Source organism: Telmatherina bonti (assembly GCF_933228915.1).
Source record: "Telmatherina bonti genome assembly, chromosome: 15".
Lineage (NCBI taxonomy): Eukaryota > Metazoa > Chordata > Actinopteri > Atheriniformes > Telmatherinidae > Telmatherina > Telmatherina bonti.
Window position 1 is genome coordinate 37,932,162 of NC_136613.1, and position 14,671 is coordinate 37,946,832.

The following is a 14,671-nucleotide window of genomic DNA, read 5'->3' on the forward strand; positions in this document are numbered from 1 at the left end:
TGACACTGTGTTGATTTTCTTTTATGTTTTTGTTCAGTTTTGCGGTGAACTTTGTGGAGAAGTCTATAAATAAACCAGCAGCAAGAAAGCCACTTGTGTCTGCTTACACCATGACCTGATAAATTTAGCACTCCAGCTAAATTTTCATTTTGACTCGCACTCCAGTTAGCTCAAAATGGCTCAAAACCTCCCTCACACCAGAGGGGATGGGGACTCCGGCGCTCGTTCCTGTGTCTGTGGGAACAAAATCTCAAGCGAGGATCCACACCAGGTCTGCTCGAACAGCCTCGGGCTGGAACACGCCCAAGCAGCTATCCAAGCTCCAGGGTCATGTCCGCACTCTTTTCACCACGAAGAGCCTCTGACGTCATCTAGCACGCCAAGCTACTTTTGGGCCAGGACCCCTGCTTGTCTGCCGCCACCAGCGATGATAAGCAGGAGACTGATGCGGAGCCTGAGCCGCGCGCCATGGCTAGCTGGGGTTCCCAGCTGGACATGGCGTCGATGGCCCCCCACATGGATGATGTTCTCGATCTCAACTACGAGGATGAAGAGAGGAATCCTCTGAACTTCTCATATCCGAGGAGGACGAGTACGAGGATGAAATTTTCATCCCTGCTCCGGTTGCACAGCCTGATGCTGTTTCTGCACCGAGGGGAGAGCGGGAGGGCACACCAGCTTCTCCTACTCAGAGCCTGGACATGCATGCAGTGTGCAAATGCGCTGCGCCCAGGCTGAGTATCGCCTGCCGTTGTAACGGAGACCATACGGTCACGTTATGAAGGGAAGAAATTGCCCCGGACTGCGAGAGCTTAAGACAGCTACTTCCTGTTTTCCCAGAGCTACTAGAAGAGGTTGCGGCCTCGTGGAAGGACCATCCCTTCAGTGGCAAGAGTCCAATTCAAGGAGCTTCCTCCTTGGACTTTGAAAACATGGAAAAACACGGCATGCTCCGCATGCTCCCTATGGAACCGCTAGTTGCAGCCCACCTGCACCCGCGAGTGTCAACTGCGTCTTCCAGGAGCCTCACACTGCCATCGAAAGCCGACAAATTTCAGTCTGCTATGACTGAAAGAGCCTACAAGGCCACGGCCGTAGCTGTCAGGGCGCTCAACGTCACCTCCATCCTCTCAGCTTACCAAGCAGAACGGTGCGAGGACATGGTGACAAAGCCCAAGCCGGCTGTGTGGGAAGAGATTACCGTCATCACGGACATCTGCCTCCACTTACAGCGATGTGCGGTCCAGGCCACAGGTAAATCTATGGGAACGATGGGTTCGCAGGAACGGGCCAGATGGCTCAATCTGACGAACCTATCTGACAGAGAAAAGGAGGATATCTTGGACATGCCAATTGTTACAGACGGCATTTTTGGCACCACACTGGCTTAGATGCAGCAACGGTGTGAGATCAGGAGGAAAGAGGATGAAGCTCTCCACCTTTGCCTTTCCCGGAAAGCAGAGCATCCTCCTCCACAGGTCCCACAAAAGACTTTTTCCCAGTCTACTCCATGGCCTCCTCTGCAACATAAGTTCCCCAAACGGCAAACAGGCCAGCCCGTCCCTGCTGCTTCCCCAAGACAGGAGGCTAGGCCCGGTTGGCCCAAAAAAGTTGCGACACTGACAACAGCCCCACCAGGACAACCACCATCAGTCAGCAGGCCAGGAAGAAGAAGAAGAGGGCAGCCTGACAGCGGTGATTGAGTGATTGTTCCACATTCACCAGCCTTGCCGGTTCCGAGTGTGCTGCCGGGAGTGGTTTGCCCGCCATCCCCATTGCTGCGTATGGCGCTGGAGCGGTGCCAACCTCTGCCAGCCAGAGGGATCCAAGGCTCTCCCCACATCTGAGTCACACAAGCACACATTCATGTTTGGAAATAAAATGTGTTCGACTGACGCCTCCAGACAAAGGGTCGAGGGCGCAGAAAAAAATTAACATAAAAACAATAAAGAGGAAAGTGACACGTCTCGCAGAAGGCAACCTCTGTGGTGAGAGGAAAAATGTCAACCCTACAGGCTTGCGTATGTGCTGTGCATGAGCAGTGTTGAAAAGCTGTCACAACTTTATTCTGCCGCCAGAGGGTACCCTGACACAGGTTTTAGTCACAATGAGGTCAGAACTCACAGTGGAGGATGTAAGCCCACTGTTTTTGAGAAGGGAGCAGTGGACATTGTAGATCTTCATTATATAGAGACACACAATTCGTTTCCCTTTCGGTAAATTATTTATTGTTTAGAAATAAATGCAGTCATGATCTGGGGAGTAACACATCATTGCCATCCTCTGCTGTGATCTGTATCATAACAATATCTCTGCCCTTTGTAACAAACCAAACTGTGAGGAAAAACAGGTAAAAATCTGTGGAGTTCTTGTCGTGGTTGGACCTACACCTTGGGATGTAGGTCCAACCACGGCATGGGAGACCCATCCAAGATGGCGGCGCGATGAGACGTCAGCTCGTATAGGCGGCGTGATACAATGCGCGTCTACGTATATATGATGTCTATGTATGGCAAGCCAAAGTGGTCAAAAATCGCCACTTAATTAACGCGTTTGCATTACAACGCCGTAAAATTCGCCGTTTTCTTCACAAAACGCCGCATAAAGCGCCGTTTTTTTATGACTAAACCGCCGTAAAATACGCCGTTTCGATAAACGCCGTAAAATACGACGTTCTGTACCGTTCCTGAACGCCGCTTTATGCGGCGTTCAATGTACGCGTGTAAAAAACGCCGTTTTATGTCACTTTGACGCGCGTAAAAAACGGCGTTCTGTTCAAGTACGACGCGCGTAAAAAACGACGTTTTTTTTAATATTATAATTATCCCAGCCCCCTTTCTGAACTGCCACTGAAATTAAACCGCAATCATCCAATCAATATAGACTAAGAGCAGACATCGCCAGTTCATCACAGAGTTCCTTTGCTGCACGAGTCTTTTCGATGAGCCCATTCTGGTGTTTGTTGGGTGTCTGCTTATGTACTCATATCTGCTGCTTAATTTAAATGCACTGCCAGGAGACACGCTCACATGTAGATTAAAAAAGACACTATTTTATTATTATCATTTAAATATATTGCTTAGCCTACTTCGTATTAGTATTTAGCCTACTTCGTATTTGTGGCTTAGAGAACATCACCAAAATGCGCAATAATTAGAAGAAAACTACCCGTGTGTGCGCATGTCTCTCACCTATATTAATTATTAATTACCATCTAATTTCTATCTATAGTTTATTTAACGTCTTCCACGGTCACTACAGAGGCAAATGGCTTCAGTCTATTTGTATGATGAGTTCACTTCCATAATAAGACACCGATCTGTTACTATATTTATAAAAAGTGATTGATCGTGTCGCACACTATACAGGATGCTATAAAACAAGCATCGTCTGAAGGCTGAAGGCCGGTGGGGAGCATCATGTCCCCACCGGCCTTCAGACCGGTGGGGACATGATGCTCCTGGTTTAAATTATTCCTGGCAATCATAAAATGTTTCACGAGACTTTTGCAAATTACACACACACACATATATATATATATATATATATATATATATATATATATATATATATATATACACACATATATATATATATATATATATATATATATATATATATATATATATATATATATATATATACACACATATATATATATATATATATATATGTGTGTGTGTGTAATTTGCAAAAGTCTCGTGAAACATTTTATGATTGCCAGGAATAATTTAAACCAGGAGCATCATGTCCCCACCGGTCTGAAGGCCGAGGTCCTCATACAGGAGTTCCACAGAGCACAGAATAGAAGATATTACAAAATATGCTCAGCTAACTCTGGACCAGTCTCTGAGAACCCTGCTGGTGCTCATCTCGGCTGCCTTCTTCATGGGGGTTTCGTCTCATATTATCAGAGTACAGGGTGGGTTGCTGAGTGGAACTGGGGCGATGGGTGCCGCAGTAGTTTCTACCTTATAGTGGCTGAAAAAGTCATCGAGCTGTGTTGCCACAGTCTGATTGCTCAAATAAACTTGTCGACTTGCAACAAACTATTTTAAGCCCAGCTCTCAACATGATGTTCATTACACCCAGACACAAAGAAATGATACACCAAAGCAGATTTCTCAGAAATCCCAACACCACGTCAAGTAAAACAAATAGAACCAATTTTGGTCACCAGAGGGCGCTCACATCTCAGCTGCAGTTACATTTATTGACGACTTGATGTATGATTGTGTGGTAGAGCTTCTATGATTATTCTAAATACTTCCTTATTCATCTTGATTTCCGCCCACTTGTTTAGTAATTGTGCCTACTGGTGTATTGGAGCACAGCTACTGGTTTGGACAACTGTTGGAGGAAACAAGGGAGCAATAATGGGTGACATGACAAAAATACTTTATTTTACAACAACATATAACACCGCACAAACAGTGTGTGTGTGTGTGAACTCATTTCAGTGCACTTTTGGGGTTCCTGGGCAGATAACTGATGAAAACTCAAGCCCTCACCTACACCTTCCCAAATCCTAGAGAACCCCTCAGGGTTCATCATTTCTTTAAAATCCACTTCCTCCTTGACCCCCCTTGGAAGGAAGATGGACAGGCTGCAAGTGGATGAATAGGGCATGCGCCGTGTTCCAGCTTCTTGGTCAAAGAAGTCAACAGTGCACCCCTGGGAGAAACCCAACGGAGGCAGACAGTCTGCTCCAGTGACAAACACGAGTACTTCCTCGTATGTGTGGTCCACCTCTTTCTCTGTAGTTAAAAAATTGCACATTATTAACAGCAGTAATTTCAAACTCCACTGTCATTCTAACAATTCTTTCATTCTGAAAAAAAAACTGTAATTTGAATTTTGCATATTCTGCAAGACTGTGCAAAAGTAAAGGAAATCATATGCATCCATATTGTAATTACATTGTTTGGCATTGTCACATCTCCAACAGTCTGCTCATGTAGCTCAACAACACCAAGAATGAATGGAATGAAAGAATAACTGTTTCTATAAAAAGCACTTTTGGTGCCCTAAAAAGTGCTATTTAAATCTAATCCATTAATCAGAATGATGATATTTCTGTCCACAAAAATAGATTTTATCGTTGTGAGGGCAGCATGAGCTGCCACACAGTAAAGGTCAGGTAACTTTCTTTTTTTTCCTCTCAATTATGTAAACACTTGAAAGATACACGTAATCATTTTTCATATTTTTATTAGCTGGGTTGACTAACTGGGTGCACACACTTAGTTAACCTATATTGTCATCTTGTTATTTTGGTTTATTTTTTCGCCTTATCAATTTGCTTTGCTTTCAGTTAATATACTTTCCTTTTGAGTTGCCAGTTCCTGGGCAGAGTTCCCAGCCTTCCAAAGAAAGCAGTCCTGGCTGCACTGGAGCTCCTGAAATCAGGCTGAGGCCTAATTGGGAATTACCCTCTTTTTTTAGGATGGAAGTGTAGGAGAGGTTTAGGTTCTTCTATTGATTGGTCAGATGTGTTTTGCATTATTTAGGAATCTCAGATTGTTTAGTTTATTGTCTTAACAGGTTACATATAACACTTCATTGATTAGTTATGTTTATGTTATAGTTGGCATAGAGCAGTGGTTTCCAAACTTTTTCTGCAGGGCCCCCTTGTAATCGACGACGATAATGTCGAGCCCCTCCCCCCTCCCGTCAATAAAAACCAAAGAGACATACTAAGAAATGCGTCTTTAGTTTTAGTGGCTGTCTTGTAGGTAACTATAATTAAAACCGTGTCAGTACTATTATCTATTCTTCTGCTCGAGTGTCAAACACTACTACTACTTTAGATGAGGGGAGTTTTCTATGAGACGCTGCTGCTTTAGTAAAACAACTTTGTTATATATGATAGTCGGATACTTGATTTCTAAAGTAACCTGCAGGCTTTTCTTTCTTTTCAGTATGAAAAGTCCACAAGTGGTGTAACTTGTTTGTCTTCGTACTTCATGATATTAAATGATACTATTTTGGTCCATGCAAAAGACTATGGTCTCATTATTACCCACCATTGGTGATTATTATTACTGGTCAAGCTGGGACAGATATACTCCATCGTAAATTGCTTTTTTTAAATTTTTTTTTATTACTTGCTCTCTTTTGTTGATTTTTTTTTTTTTTTTTTTTTTTTTTATCATTTCCAATGATATTTTTACAAATTTATCCTGTGTAAAATTTCCCAAGTTTTCTTTAGCCTCCCCCCCCCCGGTCCCTCACAATCGTTTTGGATTAGGGACAACTGATAGGGCGTGTATTAAATCAAAAATTGTCCTCCACCACCGTCTACTTATTCTTGGATTAATGTTTTAATGATTTTAGCAACTTACTTTGTCTTTAATTGTACCATGTTGCAGACACACACACCTTGAATTGCCATGAGCCACCACTCCCACAAGAAGATAGTTTCTTCCTCAGCATCACGACGGTTGCTCCCTGGAGGACTCCATGCAATGGTGAAAAGGTTTTGGAAGCTGTTCCTTGTGAGTTTCTGCCCTGTGTTTGTAAAGACAGGAAGGAACTGCTTCCAAAACCTCTTCACCATTTGCCAAACCTGGCCACATTCATCCATTCCAGCAAAGATCTGCTGGACTACACTGGCAACCCTGTTGACCATAAATTTAGATGTTAATTGCTGACTTACAAAAATTGTCTTACATTTTTGAAACACTGACATGTAGCTGTTGGTGGTTAATTTTTCCCTTCCCCATTTCCAATTTAACTGTGAACAAAGTGCTATTAGCCTATAAAATTCATATTGATTCTACTAACCGATGGAACAGAAAATGGGTAATCATCAGATTTTTAATCCATTGCATGTCATCCAGTGTGGCTGTGTAGATGCACGGGACTCCACAACCAGCTATCCAATCACTAAGGCTCTCTTTGACATCCTCAAGTTGTTGGGGTGTACTGCAGTTGACAACCTTTTGAAATGAAAGCATATTCAGGCTATCAGCATACCAGAGGGAACATGAATTGCTTTCATTAGGTAATACTGGGGGGGGGGGGGGATTAAGCCTTTATTAACGTCACTGCTAATTATACAGCTTTTGTTATTTTGTGTTTCTGATATTTGATTAATTTGTTCAATGATTTCCATAACAACAACAGACAAATCTTTACCTTTTCCATTCTTGATTTGAGGTCCTGGTCTAAGAAGATCTCCAGGTCGACTCCCTCCAGTTCTGGGTTCTGGCCACACATTAAAAGAGACAGCTGGAGATTCAGGCATCTTGGTCCTGGCCCATTGTGCATGATGGACCGAGCACACATCTTCCCTGCAGCATAGTACTTCTTATTAGACAGCAGTTCTTGGCTGTAAGTAAAAAGCAGATTTCCAGGCTGTCCTTCAAACACTCCCATGGAGGTCTGGAGGTCGATCAGAAGTAGCCTGCAGAAAAAAACAAAAAGTGGAAAAATATATTACCATATAATTATATTAAAAAAATAAACTTACACACATACATATATATATATATATATATACATATATATATATATATATATATATATATATATATATATATATATATATATATATATATATATACATATATATACATATATATATGTACATACATATATATATATACATAAATATGTATATACACATATATATATACACACACACATATTTACAAATCTACATTTACACATAGATTCACAAACATCTTACCGGAAAGACTCTCTTCTTGGCCCACCATAGTCATCTGCCATTTCCCCTACAAATTCAATATTTGGCACCCTGTTCCAGGCAAAGTAGGGCTTTGCCATTGCCAATAATGCACTCTTTAAAATGTGCCTGCGACGCGCAATTACTGTCGATGGCATGTCATCCAAGCTGGAGAGCTGGAAGTCTTTCAACGCAGTAGAAAGGTCAATGTGATCCTGAAAAAAGAATTTTTTTATATTTATGAAAACAAATTAATCAGACATTTGAACATGTGTTAAACACAAGCATAAACATACATTACACTCTTCTTCGTCCAGGGAGTCCATTAGAGTGTCCTCCATGTCTGACAGATCTGACTGTGTGTAAAAGTCTTCCCTAAATTTTATCGAAAAAAAAAAAAAAAGGCATAATTCGTCATTTTAAGAGGCAATTCTTTACAACACTAGATGGAAGTATATCTTGCCGAGACCTTCAATGAAATACACAGAGGACCTAAAAAGACTTGAGGAAAAATTCTGGTACCATAAAAAAGTAAGGGGTCAATAGCTTTGTAATTTCATAGATAGCTAAAGACATGTTGAACCATCTTTAGGAAAAAAAAAAGGCATAAGTTATTTTGATGAAAAATTATATATATTAAAAAAAAAAGCTTTCAGATTCTGTTTTTAAAATGGTTGTATTTCAGTCAAACGTGTTAATCTAGGAAAAATCTGTTATCCCTAAATCATAACTTTAAATCTTTAATGTCAACAGTTTGTTCCTTCTGTGCCATATGACACACCAGATGAATACATTTCATATTAGAAAATGGACAGACCAAAAACAACAAAAAAAACATTACCTTTCTACCTCGGAAATTGGGGGGCGATGCTCATCATCCCCACCAACTGTGTGAGTAGTCAGAACTGCTTGAGTTCTGCATGAAGGGTAAATTTATTCATTTATAGAAGATATACATAAATGCCCCAACTAAAAAGCCAACGTCGGGGAGCAGTTATTTCAAAAGAGCCCACTCACCTACAAGGACAAAGGAGGGGTAAAGGAAAAAGCCAGACTCACCTGTCAACCTCTGCATGCGGTTGATTATGGTTACCCAAGCTTGTTTGTATAGTTGGCTCTGCTACAGTGCTGCATAAAGAAAAAAAAATGTAGTATTGACACACGCACACACACACACACACACATATATGACTATACACTAAGTGTAAAGAATCGGGCTGGGGACTAGTGAGCATCAAGGCCACTATCCAAGATTAAACAACCAAGCTCTATGAATACATCAGGAAGAGGGCACCGAGGGATGAAGCACTTAGTGAATGTCTCAGACAATGGAGTCTGGAGGAACACGAGATGGAAGAACCATCATGGGAGGAAAAGCTCCTGCATGGGATGTACCACCGGCAGATCACTGAATATATATTTTTATATATATATATATATATATATATATATATATATATATATATATATATATACACATGTATATATATATATATATATATATATATATACACGTGTATATATATATATATATATACACATGTATATATATATATATATATATATATATATACACGTGTATATATATATATATATATATATATATATATATATATATATATATATATATACATGTGTATATATATATATGTGTGTGTATATATTATATTATATATATGTTCTTTTATGAGGAATATATGAAGTTACCTTGTCATTTCATGGTCGACAGACTGATCAGTTGCAGTTCCACTTGCATTAGTAATCTGTGAATTATGACATTGTATGTCATAATTATACAGAAACACATTTGAAAAACTGGTCAACATAAGACAACCTCAAGAAAGACAATTCTGGCAAGCAAGCCAAAATGACATCAAATTTTTAAAATACCTTTGGACGCAGATACAGAGCATTTCTGGCCCTGATGTCACCGGGTGTCTGCTCCACCAGTGCCACAATCTGTCGCTGCCCCGTCACCTTGCACAGATCAAACTCGTGTGGTAAATCTGGAATAGAATCTCGGAGAGCCTGGCGAAATTCTTCCTGGTTGAGACCCAAAGGAACGACAACCCTACACGCAGGGGTGGCATCTGTGAATATGTTAGACACTGTATAAGAGATGAGTGGAAAAAAAACTAAAAACCACATTACAACTATAAAATTGCTGTTCTTGCTGAACAGCAGTGTGGATGTTTTCATTCCAAAGCTTTTAGACCGTAATGTCAAAGAAAGCTTTAACTGTAATGCAAAAAAAAAAAAGGCTGAAATGAAAAGAAGTTTAAAAGAAGAGTTTAAAGCAAAAACTGGCCTGACTGATTCCAAGGCTGACACCTGTGGTCTGGAGGAGGACAGGGACAGATCTGAAGTCCAACAGGAGGCAGTAAGACAACAGAGAGACAAACAGAAGACAGGAAGCGGACATGGAAAAAGATCTTGACATTAACTTGTGACAGGAAGTGGACATAGAGGAAGATCTGTACAGTAACAGGACATAAACAGCTCTGTATTAACAGTGCTGAATCACCACCGACACCTTTGACCTATTAGTTGTCATGACAACGGCCCCTCCCTTCCCTGCTCTGTTCAAACTGGCAGGAAGTTAGGAGAAGAGGAGACAGTTTGCTGAACTGTGCTTCTGCCAGGCCTAGAACTTCTGGCCGCTACATGAAAACATTGACACATATTGAAATAATTATTCCACCACAAGCGGCAGAAGGCTTTGAGGAACACAGGAATGTAACTTATTTTATCCTACTGTGAGCAGAATTTAAATAGCGGTGTGTTAAACAACAGTGGAGCCAGGAACTTTGATGCTTTCTCTCTGGAGTGTGAGAGAAAAGATGATCGGAGAAAAAAAGGTGAACGATTTTAAAACTGCGATATTTCAAAAAGGGTTAAAGATATCAAAAAGTTGAATAAAAGTTTCATAGTTGAATCGCTTGTGACTTGTTTAAAGTTTGAATGGTGTCTCTAGCTAAAAGTATGCTGGGAGTATTCAGGCTGAGAAAGCTGAAAGTTTTGTGAAATGTTTAGCTTTTCCCATTCAATTCAATGAGAGCTGAAAAAAATCAATAAAATGATCAAGTTTAAATTGGTTCAAAATGTGACAAAGAACCAAATTTCCGCATGTGAACGCTTTTATATTGACAGCTAAAGTAGCCAATCACAAGTTCTGTTTTAAGTTTGGTTGAGATCGCAACGTTGTTAACTGTAAATTTCAGTGCGTGGAGCCGAGCTCATGGTTGTGCCCGTGTGCATCAGTTGGACAAGAGTGAGTAATGGTTGGAAACGCTCACATGCTTATATCTGTGTATAGTTTGTACATGCTAGAAGGTGTGATCATATTTTATGTTAATTGTAAACTTGCTAATATGTTAATTACACTAATGCTGACAGTCCTGCGGTAGCTCCATACTAATTAATATTATGAGCTATTTTGTTTGTTCTGTCATTCTTGTTTAGTTGTATTTAGTATGTTATAATTCAGATATGTTGTTTATCTGTGTTACAGAACCACAGTTAATATCAGGACAGCAAGCTTAAGTTTTATAATAAAGAAGACATCTGAATCTTGTACGTGCATTCTTACCAATGACCCTCTGGTGGTCACAACATTGATGAACCAATCAACTTAGCTCTCACCAGAAGGTAAATCAAAGCACCTATCTCCTGAATGTGTTTTTTTTTATTTCATTTTTTTTATACACTCTCAAAAATAGAGGTACAAGATGAGGACATTTCTGTACCTATAGGTACATTTTAAAGAAATGTTCTCTCAAAAGTACAATACTGGTCTTTAAGAGACCAGAAGCACCTTCAGAGTACGAACAAGGGTTCAAAGTGACATAAAGTACAAATTTGTACCATTTTGACCATAAGGGAACCTGCAGCATTGAAAACTGTTAATGGTTGTAATGTTACAAACTAGAGCAGAGTTGAGTGATGACAGTAGTACTACTTAACAGTCATTTACTACACCAGACAATGAAGGTCAGATGCTGCAAACTAAGTGTATGTCTGGTCAGTATTTTGAGTTTTTGAAGATTATTTCTAGATTAAAGATAAGATAACATTGCTAAGTTGCATGGACCAGGCCTAATGCTGTGAAAACATAAAAAAAACATGACTTGATAAGGTGAGGTTGAACTTGATAAGGTACAAAAATAGACCAGAACTGAAGGGTACAGAAATGTCTCTCAAAAGAGTACACCCCCAGTGACAAGCATTTGTACCTTTTTAGGTACAAGCCGGTACCTCTATTTTTGAGTGTGTACCTAAGGACAGAAACTGATGAAAGTGGCCCATCTGAACGTTTTGATACCAATTTGTTGCAATTGGTTGAACAAAGCTGAAGATTTTATGTAAAGGTACGGAAGTAGTAAGAATAAATAGGGAATAAAGAACAGGAAAACTATTGTGTGATTTCGTTGAAAAGCATTCACACAATTGAAAATATCTCCAAGTGATTGCTTACCCCTGTGAGATCGATACGTGGTGAGTGAGTGAGTCCTTAACACAGACACTTTGAATGTGACTTGCCGACTCATGGCTCTCCCCCGTCCTCTGCGTTGACGATTAAGCCCAGTTTGTCCAGCGCCCTCTTGTTGGAACGTTTGTAAACTGAAGGCAAGAGAAAGAGCCAGTTTATAACGTTGATGTAAAAGAGTTATAAAAATAAATAAATAAATAAAGCAGCCTCGCTTGGTAACCATGGAATTTATGCTGTCAGATTAAAACACATCATTGAGCTAATTTATGCTAAATATTTTTCTGACACGAAAAACCTTTGCCAGTGTTTAAAAGTTTGGTATAAATAAGGAGAACTCTGAAGATGCACATAAAGCTTAGTACAAAGGCCCTACCTTAAAAAAAAGGACGGCATCAATTGAAATGTAGTTACTTAGCAATTACACATTACAGCAGTAGCATGGCTTCTTAGCGTTTTACAAAACCTTCATAATTTACGAGATCCAATATGTTACCAGCAGCTATACAACTTTGGTAGCATAATTTAATCTGCATAGAAATACTTAACGCTACCTGCATATGAACAACTTGTACTCCAAGTTGGTCTATTATCCAAAGACACACCATAATTTTATTATTATTATTATTATGGGTTTTTTTTACCTATGAAGAAATGAGGACTCTCCAGCGCGGTCTTCGTTGATCATGCGGCTAAACTGTGCATTCATTCGATCCCGAATATCAGTTATTCTTCTTCTAAATGCCCTGCTAGATGCACTGCTCCTCTCGGCCATGACTGCTCACCTACAATCGCGCTAAATCCAAAGGGCGGGAACGTACTGATTGAATGTATTTCCCTGTCTAGTCCTGTAGGTGGCAATAGAACTACTCCAGCTCTCTTTTTCACTGACTAAAGAAGATAAAAAACATGCCCATTACATTCCTAGATTTAAGGTAGTGGTCAACAGTGGACTGCATACTTTTTGGAATTAATTGGAAAAACCATGGACAGGAGGAATTTCATTTCTGCTTGTAGGAACCTTGTCAACGACTGCACACGGCGGCTTCTGATGGACAATGTCGGAGTGCAACAAGTGACAATGCGGAGGTTTGTTGTTTGAATCTTACAGGAAATATGATTGCAGGCTCTGTTGGTGTTGCTGAACTAATGCTGCAACGATTAGTCGACAAAAGTCCACAACGTCAACAATGAAAATTCATCTACGTGAAATTTCATTGTCAATGCGCTGTGTTATAAACGCCTGTAACGGCTGTGCCGGGCAACTTAACACCATTTACCAAACATGGCTTTTCAGACAGTATAAAACTCTAAACAACAAGCTAATAACGCAAAGCACCACAGGAAGTGTGCTGGGGGCAGTATTGTCCTGCAGCGTCTTTGTTTAAACAACGAAGAACAAACTGACGGCGGCGCAATCTATTTCCAAATTTTCTTTAAGGTGGAAAATCCCTTTTATATATATATACATATATATATATATATATACATATATATATATATATGTATATATATATATATATATATATATATATATATATATATATATATATATATATATATATATATATATATACATATATATATATATATGTATATATCAATTTATATAGGCACAGCAGTTTCAGAACAGTTTCACCCAGAGTCATAAGCATGGCAAAGACTGAACCTGCAAACTAAAAAGCATGTTTGAGTGTGTTACATTTCATTATGCTGATCTATTTACTACAAACTACAGTAGTATAGCACATATAATGTTATACTTGTATGAGGACATCTAAACTGTAGATGCCACATATACAGTTTTTGGGGGACTGGTCAATGTGCTGATGGTTTGTTTTATTTGGTTGTTATGGTGAAGTGGAACATTGGTCTCGTGGATGCAGACGGCGACAGCTTGAACTGGCAGAGAGAAGAAGGCTGGTAGCCGTAAATGTAGCAGATTTGCTGAGTTGCTTGACTTAAGCATCGGTATTCTACGGTTAAGGGTGTCTTGTTTTATAGCATCCTGTATAGTGTGCGACACGATCAATCACTTTTTATAAATATAGTAACAGATCGGTGTCTTATTATGGAAGTGAACTCATCATACAAATAGACTGAAGCCATCCTTTGCCTCTGTAGTGACCGTGGAAGACGTTAAATAAACTATAGATAGAAATTAGATGGTAATTAATAATTAATATAGGTGAGAGACATGCGCACACACGGGTAGTTTTTTTTCTAATTATTGCGCATTTTGGTGATGTTCTCTAAGCCACAAATACGAAGTAGGCTAAATACTAATACGAAGTAGGCTAAGCAATATATTTAAATGATAATAATAAAATAGTGTCTTTTTTAATCTACATGTGAGCGTGTCTCCTGGCAGTGCATTTAAATTAAGCAGCAGATATGAGTACATAAGCAGACACCCAACAAACACCAGAATGGGCTCATCGAAAAGACTCGTGCAGCAAAGGAACTCTGTGATGAACTGGCGATGTCTGCTCTTA